This window comes from Moschus berezovskii, chromosome 12 (assembly GCF_049115385.1).
Source record: "Moschus berezovskii isolate FMDL1 chromosome 12, NW_MosBer_1.0, whole genome shotgun sequence".
Taxonomy (NCBI): domain Eukaryota; kingdom Metazoa; phylum Chordata; class Mammalia; order Artiodactyla; family Moschidae; genus Moschus; species Moschus berezovskii.
The window spans coordinates 7,762,974-7,778,253 of record NC_142471.1 but is presented as its reverse complement, the minus strand read 5'-3'; positions in this window follow the sequence as shown (position 1 = coordinate 7,778,253).

Here is a 15,280-nt window from a genome sequence, read left to right as displayed (position 1 = left end):
TCTCTGGCAACTTCTCTGGGCCTTCAGATCTAGCCTATTAAGAAACTAAGTCAATTTGCAAATGTGCCTGAGATGTAAGTCTTGATACTTCTGGTTCTTCCACGGTGTCCACCACTTTTTAATCAAAGACGTTTTGCACCACACAACTCAGTAATAATCCTGTCCCCTCGTGGGTCTCTTTTGCAACCCTAGCTTAGCTCATTGATTTTAAAGGGAACCAGAATTCCAGGAGCTCAGTGTTGACCAACCTGTCCCATGTTGCGTAGTGCTGGGTCCCCAGTGGACTTTGGCAGAGATGTTACCGCCCCTGTGGTTGCAATCAGCTTCTGTGTGCATGTTGGGGGTAAAGTTTGCAACACAGTCACTTGTACTGATCGTGGCGTTTCTGAAGCGTGGTGCCAATTTCTTCATTTAACGTTGATGTGAAAGATGCTTCCTTTCTTTTTTTTCAAACTTTTAAACTTTTTATTTTGTATTGGGGTATAGCTGATTAGCAATGTTGTGGCCATCTCAGGTGAACAGCAAAGGGACTCAGTCATACATACACCCGTATCCATTCTCCCCCAACCCCCTTCCCATCCAGGCTGGCACATAACATTGAGTAGAGTTCCAAGTGCTATACAGTATGTCCTTGTTGATTATTCATTTTGAATATAGCAGTGTGTATATGACCTTCCCAAACTCCCTACCTATCCCTTCCCTGCCGGCAACCATAAGTTTGTTTTCTAAGTCTGGGGGTCTCGTTCTGTTTTTTTAAGTCCATTTGTATCATTTCCACAAGTAAGGGATTCCACACATTTCTCCTTGTCTGTCTGACTTAGTATGACTCAGTATGACACTCTTTAGGTCCATCCATGTTGCTGCAAATGGCATTATTTCATTCTTTTTACGGCTGGGTAATATTCCATTGTATACATGCACCACGTCTTTATCCATCCCTCTGTCGACGGACATTTCTTCTCTGTGTACAGACAAGTGGACATCTTCCAGAATAGTCGTGTCCTGCATGTGCTGGGCTCTCCCCGCCCGCTTCCTCCTGCAGTGCCCTCCTTCCTTGGCTCTCCATCCTGCCTCTTTTTCTTGCTTCCTGCTTCTCACCGAGCATAATCCCCTTACTTGATAAACCTCAGGTTTTATCAAGAGGCAACTCCAGAGGTTATCTATATTTTAGATTTTTTTGATGTCTTTTTTAAAGTCTTTATTGTTGTTACAATATTGTTTCTCTTGTATGTTTTGGTTTTTTGGCTGAGAGGTATATAGGATCTTAGCTCCCTGACCAGGAAATTGAACCCTCACCCTCTGCATGGGAAGGCGAAGTCTTAGCCACTGGACCTCCAGGGAAGTCCCAGAGGTTACCGGCCTTTTAAATGAGTGATTCATGAACATCTAAGCTTTCAAAACTTCCATTGCTTGAATGGAGCCAAGGGCTTCTATCTGGACTGGTTGAGCACACGGGTCTACTTTGCTTATTCAAATATCCAAGCTGGGGCTTGGTGGTCCAGTGGTTAAGATGCAGGGGACCTGGGTTTGATTCCCGGTCTGGAAGGACCCCACAGGCTGCAGGCAACTAAGCCTGTGCGGCACTACCTCTGACAGCTGCTGAGCTGGTGCTCTGGAGTCTGAGCGCTCAGCAGGAGCCACAGCAAGGAGCCTGCACACCAAAACGAAGAGGAGCCCTTGCTCACCGCAACTAGAGAAAGCCTGCACACAGCAGCCGAGATGAACGAATCAGTCACCTTAAAAACCCCCAAATAGGCAAGCCTGAGGCCAGTCTCCCTCTAAGCCGAGTGGCACCACCTTCCTTGGTGTATGTCTTGCATGATGCAGGTGACTTTCCCAGCCATGGCTTTGACTCCACTCAGGCTATTTATCACGTATCTTGCTGCAAGCAGAGGCTGACTCGGGTCTTGGTGCCATCGCTCTGCCACTTTCCCCTAGACCCAGAGCTATATTTATTAGCTAGCAGATTAAAAAAAAAAAAGAAAAAAAGACAGTCCTTTACGTTTTTAGGGCTTCCCCAGTGGCTCAGTGGTAAAGAATCTGCCTACAAAGCAGGAAATGCAGGTTTATCTCTAGGTCGGGAAGCTCCCTTGGATCATGTCAACCCACTCCAGTTATTCTTGCCTGGAAAATCCTGTGGACAGAGGAGCCTGGCGGTCCATGGGGTCTCAAAGAGTCGGACATGACTGAGCGACTGAGCACAGACTATGCTTTTAAACCCACAACCTCTCCTCCCAGGCTTCAATTTCATAAATGTTGGTTCTTCCAGAGAACTGAACAGGGCCCGCAGTCCTGTATGTGCTTTTCAATAATCCCATGACTAGTCAGTGAGGATGGAGCAGTGACCCCGAGATAGAAGACTTCATTCTGCATGACTCATCCTTGGAGACATCCAGCTCTCCTGGCGTGTGTTGTTAAGTGCCTGGTTCTGTAAATATTGACAGAAACCATCCTGAGAGCTACGAAGCAACGACCTTGCTTTGAAGGAAGGTAATGTATATGAATATGCCCTGTGATTAGGCAACACTCGTTATTTGCTCCGATTTAGCACTGATAAATATCACTGCTCCCTCTCTCTTCCTAACAGTGGCTCCTCTGCTGATGTGTGACTCAGAGTTGATATACTGTGGGGTCTGATTCAGCAAGGAAAGCTTGGTCTGCCAGAGCAGAGAACAACATCCAAGGCCACTTCGGTTTCCAGGATACTGATTTCTTAACAAGTGTGGCATTGCCAAAGGAAAAGCTCAGAAGGAGTCTCCATATTTGAGAAACTGAAGCGGGTGTGGAGGGATAAAGAGCAGACGAGTGCTTTAAAAATTTTTTTTTAATTTATTTTAAAAAGTATTTTGGCTCATCTCGAGGCATGTGGGATCTTAGTTCCCTGACCAGGGATCGAACCTGTGCCCCCTGTACTGGAAGCTCAGCGTCTCAACCAATGGACCAGGAGGGAAGTCCCCAGAAGGGTGCTTTTCATCATTCTGAGCCTGTGTGTTAAAAAAATGCTTGTCCCTCAGGCACATTTCCAGTGTATTTCACCCACTGGCTCCCCAGGGGGTGACCTCTCTATTCAAGCCAACCCTTTCAGGTTTGTGAGCACTGCCCTCAGAGAAGGGGTGAGGATGCCCATGCAGAAACTGGGTTTACCTCTTGCTCTCCCTTTCTAATGACTTAAAATTAATGGATCATTACTGACGTTTTCTGCGGGCTTTGGTTGTTTGGTTTCTGAAGTTTTATTCCTGTGAAGGAATTTCCCATTTGAATGAAGTTCAGTTCTTTTGAATGGCCCTTGTTTATTTCCTACATTTTTTCAGGGCCTATCCTGCCAAAGCGGAGATGAGCTTTTCAATAGGTGGGATTTGAACATGGGCTTTTGGCAGACCAGTATGCGGGCTAAAAGTGTGGCCCTTGGCCAAGGGCACGTGCATGCGTACACGCACACACACACACACACGTGCAAGGCTGCAGCCCTCTGCATAATCACTTGGCACTTACTCTGTGTTGTCTTGTAAAGAGAGCAGAGCTCGGCTTGTGCTAACTGCATCAAGAGGCAGCACAGCCCTGTGAAGGGAGCATGCTTTGGGGCCGGCACTGAAGCATGGATTACCTCGATGTTAGATCTCTCTTTATTGCTGACTGTGTGACTGTGGGCAAGCGTCTTAACTTCTCTGAGCCTCAGAATCCTTATTTGTAAAATGAGGATCCTAACACCTACCCAACTTGCAGGCCTAGTGTGAGTTGAGATGAGATAATGCTTGGAATACACCTGGTTCATAAAAACTGCTTTGTCCACAGTGGCTATGTTATTGTCTTTAGCACCAAGCCAATGTGAAAACTGCTGCTGTTGACAATTTGGGATTGTTCTGGATTCAAGTTATGAAGCACTTACTCTGAATCTGAAGTTGTATATGCATTGGCTCAGCCCCTCAAGGAGGTATTACTAGCTTCACTTTACAGAAGAGGAGCTTGAGGCTCAGGAGTGAGTACAGCTAGCTGGAATTGGAGCCAGGCATCTCTGGCTGTGGGGCTTCCTAGGTGGAGCTAGTGGTAAAGAGCCCGCCTGCTAATACAGGAGACATAAGAGATGCGGGTTCAATCCCCGGGTCGGGAAAATCCCCTGGCAGAGGGCACAGCAACCCACTCCAGTATTCTTGCCTGGAGAATCCTGTGGATACAGGAGCCTGGCGGGTTATGGTCCACGGAGTCGCAGAGAGTCAGACACGACTAAAACAATGTAGCACGCACACACACACGCATGCATGCATGTCTGGCTGTGGGGAACCTGCACCGATTGTGAGACGTGCCATCTTTTCAGGGACATTGGCGGTCGTGTGTGTTTATGTGTGTGGGTATGTGTATTTAGCAGAGGGTGGCAACTTGCTGTGTCAGGAGGACACAAGGGCACCTGCTTCATCTTTGGCCCGTTACATGAGCACAGATCGGGCTGTGTGCTGTCAGCCAAACAGCTTTGCAAAGCCCTTGCTTAACCACCTGACAGTGGCTGAGCGTTCTGTCCTTTTGTTCAGGTAGATCCCACACCTGCTGAGTTATGACGCAGTGTTCTGGAACCTGTTGTTAGTCCCAATTTTTAATGGAATGTCAATGGGTGGGTGACAGGCATCCTAGCCTTTGGTTGGGGGTGGGTGGTGGTGGGTTCTAGGATGCTGGAGAAGATGGAAACTCAGAGTGACAGTCACCTTGTTTGTCTGGGTGACCAGAAGGAAACAGATGGTTTAAGTTCCTCCTCCAACCCCCCTCCCTCAGGGAAACATTTTACCCGAAATGATGAGATTTCAAATTATGCCCTCTCAGGGCTTCTTTCTGGAGGAGGGAATGGCAACCCACTCCAGTATTCTTGCCTGGAGAATCCCATGGACAGAGAAGCCTGGCAGGCTACAGTCCAAGAGGTCGCCAAGAGTCAGACATGACTGAGCACACACATACGCAGGGCTGTCTCTCTGGTACCAGGACTATATGGCACGTTTGGAAGAAAAGAGAAGCGATCAATAGGGCAATGTACAGACCATGAACAAAGGAGACGTCCCCTGAAGTGGCCCCAAATGAAGAAGGTGTGTTTTCTGAGCGGAAATGTGAGGTAAAGGATCCTTGTGACGACTTGAATGGAGAGCCTGTTTCTAAGTCATAAACAAGAACTTCAAGGCATGATCACTTCAGCTGGATGGAACCTATGTTTCTTGTTCCTCTCTCAAAGGTGAAAGGTCTCCCAAAGCCCCCAAAGAGAGGGCTCTTGCCATCACTTCTGCTTACCTGGGTCCCAAAAGGTCCCAGGAGGTGGGTGGGTGCTTCCATCAGGGCCCAGAGGTCACCCAGCAAGGTCAGGGCCTTGATGAAGGGGTGTTGAAGTGGTGTTCCCGGAGGAAGCATCAGTGAGCCTCAGATGTATCTGTGGAAGGTCTGGTGTTTCCGAGAAGAGGAAGGAGCAGTAGGGTGGAGGCAGGGAGGCTGGCTTTGGCTGCCTGGAGATCAGATCTCGTCCCTTTCTGAGGGGTCTCTGCTCTGTGAGTCAGCAGGGGAGCAGGGATCCTCTCTCAGCGATGGCCAGTGGAGGCAAAAACTACAGTGGAGGCAAGACTAGGCAGGCAGGTTGGACAGACTTTAAAGCTACTCATGGGTTGCTCTGTATTGACTCGATCTGCTTCCAGTCCTCCTAAATCGTTCAGATCCAGGAATCTCTTCCTTGGTGCCCCAAAGAGCTGACAGATCCTCCAGCTGGTTTCCACCTCTGGAGGGTGCCACAAACACTAAGCCAGTGGTGCCAGGTAAGTCACTTGCAACATCTGGTACATAGGATGTGTTGAGTACAAGTTGTCTAATGTTACTGTCACTTGTCATTATGTCAGACTCTGTTTTGTGTTTACACTTTTTAAAAAAACTTTATTTTTAAATATTTCTAGCCGTGCCCTATGGCATGTGGGATCTTAGTTCCCTGACCAGGGATTGAACCTGTGCCCACTGCATTGGAAGGGTGGAGTCTTAACCACTGGAGGGCCAGGGAAATCCCTGCGTTTACACTTGAGAAGTCTGTTCTCCTTCAAACCAAATGGTTCTTTCTGGCAGACATGCCCCAGCCCATCCGCCTTACCTCCCAGAAACTTTGGGCTCCTTTGTGCTTCCTTTGTGTTCCAGGTTCATTTCTTATGTTCATCCCCTTGCTCATTCATTGGTCCTCCCAACACTTTTGCTAAAGAGATCGTGGTCTGTGCCCTTGCTGAAGGTGTCACCCAACCCACTTATGACACTCCCTCGCACCACTCCACCCTCTGCAAATACATACGATGAATTCTTTAGTCTTTGTGGCTCCACGTTTAATTTCTGAATAGATGCACATGACCTCCATTTTTGTGTATTTTTTCAATGCCAGTAGACTTTTCAGGGGAACTCAGTGCCTGCAAAGAGCATCTGGAGGCTCTGATTTAGAAAGCGCTCCCTGTTCCAAGGTCCTCTGAGGCTCTTGCTGTCTAGATCAGAGAAGGGATGAGGCAGGAGGGAGGAGCCACCAGAGACTGATGGAAAAAACCAGGCCCACGTGTACCCTGGGCTGCTCCTTAGCCTACCCTGCCTGGAACCATGCTCCCTAACGTGACATCTGGACAGATGTCTGCTTTTCAAGATCTGCCTGGGTAAAGAATAGGAGTCAGGTTACTTTAGAAACAAAGTTTTTTTTTTTTGCATCAGAATCTACATTTTTTTCATTTTATGCTTTTAAAATGGAAGTATAATTGATTTACAATGTTGTAGAAACCAAGCAGTCTGGCTGAGCTACATGACAATTACTAGCCACACAGAGAATTGCCGGCCCCACCAACACTCATCATGTGACTGTGGGCGGGACCCTGCCGTGGAGTGACCACAGCGGTCCTTGTTGAAACAACTGGGCCCCAAAATCAACTTAAAGGGGAAATAAAAAGATAGCAGGGTCAGGCTACAAATACTTACGTATGTAGCCGTGGAACGCTCATTCGAGGTCACTCTATGTCAACATGGGGGCAGCTGTTGCTCCCTTGCGTGAGGACAGGAAAAACAACTGGGTGGGGAGCGGTGCGGGGGGCGAGGGTGCTGGAGAAATCAATGCACAGCAGAGGGGGTGCCTCCCCCGCCCCCGGATGCAGCAGCAGGGCGGCTGGCGCATGCTCTCCAGGATTCTATTTCAAGCCGACTGGAGGCAAGAATGTGTTCTTTGCCACAGGAAGAATGTTCCCTCAGACAGAACTGCTAATCAGGCGAGAGGATGGGAGGAACGTACAGCCAGTGGTGGCGGCTGCTGGTTTTTTTAGCAGTCTTTCCCCTGCTGGCCTGAGTCACATGGATTTTTGGCCGGCTGAGACAGTGGCTGAAGATCTGTACCCCTCCCTACTCCGCCGCCCCTCCAACCTCATGGCCTTTGTTTTTGAAAATATGGGAATTTTCTGAGCCTGCAAGCTCCGTTGCACAACTCTGAGCGATTTTCCAGAGCTTCCCTATGTCATCTGTCTCCGTGACAGCAAGAGGGAAGGAGGAGGGAGGAAAACGACCAAGGAGCAAACTGGCCGAGAAGGGAAAAGCAAGGGAAAGGCGGCGGGGGGGGGGTGGGGCGGCTAGCGGAGAAACATTTTGGTGACGTCAAAGAAGACCACACTCCCCAGCATAACATTACTTGGTACCTCAACCGCCCACTCTCTAATTTACTAGAAACCAAACAGCCTGTTTGGAAACCTGTAGCCTACAGTCTTCTTTTATATATATATATATATATATTTTTTTTTTTTTGCTATTCTCCCTGGACCCAAAGGGCCATTCATTGTTGGGAGTTTGAAAGCTACCTGATTTCCTGAAACAGAGGGGATTTCCACGAGTAATAATTCAGCCCGTGCTGGTGCAAGGCGCTGGAGCTCGAGTAAATTGATCCAGCTGCTCACAGGCTGATGGAAAAGTGCCCGGGGGAGGGCACGGCATCTGCAGCTGGGGCCACAGCGGGCGCGGTCACGTGGCCAGGCCGGCGTCCGCGGAGTTGACTCGGGCTCGCCCCCGCCCCCCGCGTCCTCCGACCGCGCCCCCCCGCGCGCGCCCGTCCCCGCGCCCCCCCGGCGCGCGCCCGTCCTCCCCGCCCCGGGCCCCCACTCCCGCGCCCGCGCCCTAAGTGTGCTCTCTTCTCTGCGCCTAGACCCCGCCTTCCAGCCCGGGCTGGCCTCGCTGGAGGAAGGCAGTTTCCTGGGCCATGTGGCAACCTCTTTCTTGGGAAATGCGAGACGCCAAGGATGGTGGAGGGAGGCCCTACGTCCTAAGCTTCCCCAGAGAGTCACCCTTTTGGCTCCGTTGACTGTGCTTCCCAGAAGCCTCCCCCATTTCTGTTGTCTGGACAGTCAGGGCCTATTGACAAATAAAATCGGAGCTGGCAGCAGTAACCTGGATGAAACCCGAGGCTAAAGAAATACCGTTTCCACTACCCAGATGGTAGAGTTCAATCTGTTTTCTGGCCAAGGCCGGGCAAGTTAATTTTTATCCTAGTAAAAATAATAAACAGGGCATTAGCAACTAAATGTTTATCAATTTGCAGTTCATTTCCAGCCAGTCTATTTCACTCCCGCATGCTTTTACTGTTAGCTGATGTACTGGAGTGCTTTACATGAAACCATATGTGACTAGTTAAGTCCTAGCCCTCCAGCATTTCTATGGTGCTTTTCACCTTAATTGGTTAACGTTATTTGGCTGTTTTAGCCATGGTCCTCCAATATCGCGTTTTAATGATAAACTTCAGTAGAGAAAGGTTAAATGACTTGCTGGGGATCACCTCACAGTTGAGGACTGTTGCCAGGTAAGGATGACCTGGTTGGGAAGATGTCTTATTAAATGGGCAAAAAACAAGGAGAGCTCAGAGAGAGGATGGTAAATACTTGTGAGCATCCGGTCACCCACAAGCCAAGCCTTTCTGCAAATGCCGTGACTGGTTTTGTTGTCTTAGCGGAATTCACAAGCCCATTTGGTGGCGTCATCTATTGTTTATCCACAAACTATTATAGTCGGAAACAATTTCAGCGATGACAAGATGGAGTGATGGCTATACTGTGAATCACACAGGCAGGGAACCCTTCTCTCAGCCTCTCAGTTTTCCTTCATTGAGTATATAATAGAAATCTTGATATTGCCACATGGTTCAACTCAGATCTAAAGTGGCTACTTAGAGAAAGGGAGAGAAGAAAGAATTTATGAGGTACCGGTGTAGAACAAACTAAGTCAGACCTCCGCCTATGTTTCATCTTTTTCTCCTCAGGAGAATAACTCACTTTCTTGAAGCTTCAGTTTTCTTCCCAGTGAAAACATGGGACTGGCAGGATGCCCTTGGAGGGCTAGCATGTGCATAAGGAATGTATGTATTCAGGGCTTGGCACTGTGCTTGGAGTCTAGTAGAGGCTAGTAGGAATCATTTCCTTAGGAAGAGTAGTCTTGGCAGGGCTGGCAGGCAATGGGTTGAGGACACCATATATGCAACTCCAAATATGAGGCAATACCCCATTTCCCAACGAGCAAGTTACAAAAGTCTTCTGTGTGTGTGCAGGCGTGTGTGTTTTTCTTTTCTTGGCTGGGTTGAATATGTACACTTTAAATGATGCAAGTGGAATAGTCAAAATTCTAGTTATAAAATCTAATTTATTGGTTTCATTACATGCCTATTTAAAATTATAGGTGTAAATATATGCATTTAGAATCTTGCCCGTTTGGACTCATTATCCAGACTCTTCATCATCACCTGTCTTTGTCATCACTTGAGCCCCCTTCTGAGTGATCTCACCCCATCTTCCAGAACTTGCTTCTGCCCACATGTTTTTGAGTATTTGCAGTCACTGGAAATGTTATCTCAAGCTTAATATCCACACGCTATTTATAATATCCCTAAAGTAATTTCTTGTCCTGCTTAAAAATCTTAACAGGGTTAAGATCTTAACCCCTGTTAAAGATGTTAACAGGGTTGTGTCTATGTTAGGAAATAATATTCATGCATTTTAATGATGCATACTCAGATACCAAAGCGTGAAATGACTTGAGGTTTGGGATTTTCCTTGAGACAATTCAGCAAAGAGAAAAAGATAAAAGACACACATAAAAAAGAAGGACCAGTGAACCAAATGTGGAAAAAATATGGGTAATTAGTAATCTGGAGAGAGAGTATATCATCATACTATATGCTCTTCTTTTGATATATTTACAAATTTTCATAATAAGTTTATAAAAGATGAGCTTTAAAAGACATGCTTACATTATCTGTTACTTGCAGTTAGAGGCCACACCTTCAAGAATAACTACAAAAGCTCCTACCTTACTTTGATTGAAAAAATACAACTGTTCTTTGGACCTGTGGACACAGGGTTCGGGGGAAGGAGCGGGTGGGGCGAATTGAAAGAGCGGTGTTGACATATCTACATGACCATGTGTGAAACAGGCAGCTAGTACAGCACAGGGAGCTCAGCTTGGTGCTCTGTGATGACCTAGAGGGCTGGGATGAAGAGAAGTTGGGAGGGAGGCTCAAGAGGGAAGGGATAAATGTATACTTATAGCTGGTTCATATTGTTGTACAGCAGAAACTAACACAACATTGTAAAGCAATTATACTTCAAAAAAATTTTTTTTTAAATTTTAAAGGCAAAAACACCCACAACTGTTCTAGGCAACCTCTATGAACATCTTAAACTTGTATCAATTGAATGCCTTTCAGGGCATTTTGTTATTCGAAAATAAAGAAACTGAGTAAGCACTCTGTAACATGAGGAATTTTGGATAGACACACATATAAGGTGACATCTTACATTTGCTCATATGAGTTATTTTCCTTGTTGATCTGAGTGAATGGGGATTGGTAATGACCCTAAATAGAGAACTCCCATAAGTGATGTGGAAAGACCTCCTGCAGTGTCCTTTGTCAAAAATACCCCTTACCTAGTGCCCTCATTGGCATCTGAGCTCGAAAGCCCAGGATAGTAGGGAACATACAGTCCTGGAGGCGGGCCTGGTGACACCTGCCTGGGGATGGGGTGTCAGTGGTGATGTAAAAGGGGAGAGGCAACATTTTCCTCATTGGGCAATGTTTATCCCCTGGGGAGAGGGCACAGAGCCGTGGTCCACGCAGCCAAAGTGAGAGGCTGGTTGGGTAATTGTCCAGCAGGTTCCAAGTCAGGCAAGACTGTTTAGGCCTGTGCCTGGCCACTCAGTCCTTTCTGGCTCTTTTCGACCCCATGGACTGAGCCTGCCAGGCTCCTCTGTCCATGGGAATCTCCAGGCAAGAATACTGGACCAGGTAGTGATTTCCTTCTCCAGGGCATCTCCCCAACTCAGGGATCGAACCTAGGTCTCCTGTATTGCAGGCAGATTCTTTACCAACTGAACCATCAGGGAAGCCCATTTCGGCCTAAGAGTCCTAAACTACTACTGTCAGAAGGGATTGGAAAACTGTTCAACATTTATGTTTGTTTTTAGCAATGGGTTTTCCAGAGGAGGAAAGAAAAAGTGATTATTTTAAAAACATTTTTGAAGAATAGGATGCTTTCCATAAAACGAAGTAGACTACTTGCCAATGAGGATGATAATTAAAAATATCTTCTTGATCTGGGTGGAAAGTCTCCAGAATTCTTTGATTTTTACTGTTTTTCCCCTGAGGATACATCATGCTCATCATCATTGTTGAGAGATTCACTTCTGACACTTTTCTACATCTCCTTGTTCACACTCAGCATTTCATGAGAGAGAGGATTTTTAGTATTTTGAAGGAACCCTCTCTCAGGCATAAAAATCACAACATTCTGGCTTCCCAGCGTCTATCTCAACATTTTAGTGCGAGCAGATTGATTGGAATGCAGAAAGAAAAGAAGATCAACAAAACACCAGCATGCTTAAACTGAGAGCGGGTTCTTTTTGGACAATGTGTGCTTTTTTGATGAGCTAAGTGTTGATTCTAACCCAAAAAGACTGAAAAGTGTGAGGTTAGATAAGTGCCTGTTAGATTCATTATTGCCATGTGGATTCTGTGGAGTCAGCTTAGAGTCACTGGGTGTAGCTGCAGAATAAAAGTTTTTCTGGTTTACCTTCTCTCTGATTGGACAGTTACTAAGAGCAGAGACCTGCAACACCTTCCGGAAGCTCTCTGGTAACTTCAGGTCTGCGCCCGGAGGGTGGACGCCTCTAGCAAGGTAGTGCAGGATGGATTCTGCAGGCATTGCTTGAGCAACGCCAAGTGGCCCCCGGCCAGGGTAGGAGTTAAACCAGGAGATGGCTATCAAGGGCAGTTGTTAGGTTTGGCGCTTGTCTCTTGAGCTGCCGTGCTGAGCAGGAAAGAGAGACGTTTGTTTGTGGATTTAGCTCATCGCGCTATAGCGCACTCTGTAATCTGAGTCTCTCTGCTCCAGAGAAAAACAAGTCTGACTTGCATACCAGGGAGGATTTAGATTGGCCAGTTTACATCTTTCACCCAGGTTCCTCGGAGCCCGCTCCCCACGCTTTTCTACATTTATTTCATAGCAGTCTGGACGGCAGCCTCATTGGTGGTTTGGGACGTAGTTAACATTTTCCAGTAGATGTGCTACACATCCTGGGATGAATATAATCGTTTTCCATGAACCATGATGATTTCTGACACTACCTTTGCCCCCGTGTATATGTGTTCTCATGAAAAACAGTATGGCTGTACTATGGATCAGTGATCTGACTGCAGAGCAGTTAACTGTTGTGTTTTCTTCAGGGGGTTTATCCTCCTTCTGGTCAGTGGATAAATGGTGTTTGGATAGGACCTGGCACAGATACTCTAACCGTTCAGCTTAATGTATAACTACTGTGTTTTTCTTCTGTGTCAGCAGTTGGCAGCATGATCCTGTAAGTACGGATGCTGGTGAATGAGTGGATGTCTGTGGAGTGAGGGGAAGGCAGGGCTGGAGGAGGCAGTTTTGAAATCCATGCCAGTGGTTGCTGCAAGTGATAAGATCACTTGAGTAACCTGTAAGACCTGTGGATTCACGGGTTTCAAAAACAGGAAAGTCTCTTGTTCAAAAACCCTCTAAAGCAACATGTGGGCTCAGAAAAGAAGCTGGCTTGTGGTTTGGTGATTATAGTTCCTTATTGATATAATGGCCAGTGACGCAAGGCCTCCTGGGATTGCAGCGCTGTGACCGCAGGTGACAGTTACCCTGACAGGGTTCTGAAACAGGCCCGGGGCTTTCTGGACGGATGAGAAGTCTAAAAATTTCCCTTTTCATTTCCTCTCTTGTGTGACTTTGTCATTAAAAAAAATAAAACAAAAAACCTGGTATTTGACAAGGGAATTTTGCCCCAGCTCTTCAGGAGTTTAACTGGGTGACTTCTCTCCCACTTCCCAAAAATCCCTCCCTGAAAACCCCAAGCTAAAAAAAAATTGTCTATTCTTGCAGATTTTTCAGTGGGTCTATGTTTGATCAATTAGCTTTGAGGCCAGATTGATAACAAGCAGATTTCAAATACATTTTATGATTTGGAAAAAAGACCATCAGGAACATCTCTATATCCTGAGTCTTCCGGGAATTTCAAGCCTCGAGTAAATGCTATGCTGTCCTGGAAACCAAAGCCTCTCACAGCCAGTGGGAGGCTTGGAGAGACAGATGCTCCCAGGACCCCTGCTTGTGTCCTGAAATAAATGAAAACAGGTGCCATTCCTGCGTCACACGGCTAACTGACCGCCGCACAAACAATTCTGTTGGCTGGACATGTGGGGCTATCTTGGCATGAAAGACATCTGCTTTAGAAATAAACTTCAGAACGGGGCTTCTGCTCCCTTGACTGCTGGGGAGGGGCTTCAGGTGTGATAGTTTGGTGGGCTGAACCTACTTTTAGAAGGCTGCTTCTGTACTTTGCCTGCAGTGGGGAGAAAGGGCAACCTGGGGGAAGCCACCTCCACAGCCCAATTCCTCCCAGAGTCCTTGTGAATACTCGGTATGCTTGTATGTAGGTATATATGTCTGTGTGTGTACATGCCTGGATGTGTATTACCTGTGTTGTTGGACGCAGCCCGCAAATTCCTTTTATTTTTCGGTGAATTCAGATGACATAACATTTGGAAGAAGGATATGCGCCAGTATTCCAGCAAATTATCAGTCAAGTATGCCGATCCTTACCAACTGAACCCATCTCGCTGTTTCCTCTGTGGTGGGCCCGATGATCTGCCTGGCATTATCACACATCAGAATTTTCTGCCCTTCCTCTCTTTTTCTCTCTCTCTGGCCCAATAAGTCTGCCCCAGTCACGTCACTGAGGTCATAGGGAAATGTGATCCTGCCAAGAGTGGGAGCCCAGGAGAACCGCCAAGATCCGAAGGTTACAGTGAGAGCAAGAACCACTTTCTGGGTTCTGCATGTGAGCGTGGGTGTTGCGTGTGTGTGTGCATTTGTGTTCTGTGGAACTGCAGGAGCGCTGGGCGTATGTGTGAGTGGGTGTGTGTCTTGTCTCTGTGTGTGCCCACACACATGTGCGTGTCCACTGTGTGTGACACATGGAATATCACAGACCTCTGGGGGCAGTTACGGGGAGGATGCTGGTGTGTGTTAGCCTGCTTGGGAAGAGGTCAGTCACTTCAGTACAAAGTGCTTTTCTTCCAGTTTGCTCCCCTTTCTCCGGTCAACAACATGTATGGAGATGGCAGAAACCTTAAAGGCAAGCGAAGGACCTATGACATTTCTCCTGCCTGCCTGCCTCTCGAATGAGTTCTACTTAAACCCTGTTGTCTTCAGCCTGAGGAAAAAGGAGAGAGTTTTGGAATTGAGAAGAGGGAGCAAGGATTCAATAGCATGCTGGTCTTTTTCATTGTTTTGAGTGTACGTTTCCTGTACATCCTAAAGGACAGAAGAAGGGAAAAAAAAAAGGTGTGTGTGTAGGGGGGAGGACAGGGAATCAGACGGGAAAGATTGTCTGGTTTTGGATCTGTAAAGTAAAATTTCTATCCTTCTACCCAGGACTCTGCCCCAGTTTCCTGTCTCTAACCTCCGAGTCTGACCCATTTCTGGCTATTTTTATTTGTTTCCTTGAAAATGCTCCCTGTGCGATTCGAGTTGACTCTTTGCCAACTTTGTTCTTATCCTCCCTGCCATCTGAGTCCAAAAGTGCAGCCCTTCCCACCTCACTCCCAGCAATTATGGGTGAGTTCAGAGTCAAAGAACGGCAGGGTTTCATTGGTGATGTGACAAAGGGTTGACTTCTTTTCTCTCCACGAGACACAAAGACAAGCAGCTGCTACCTGCATACAGAGCTTCGCACCCATAGCATCACCTTTGGTCTG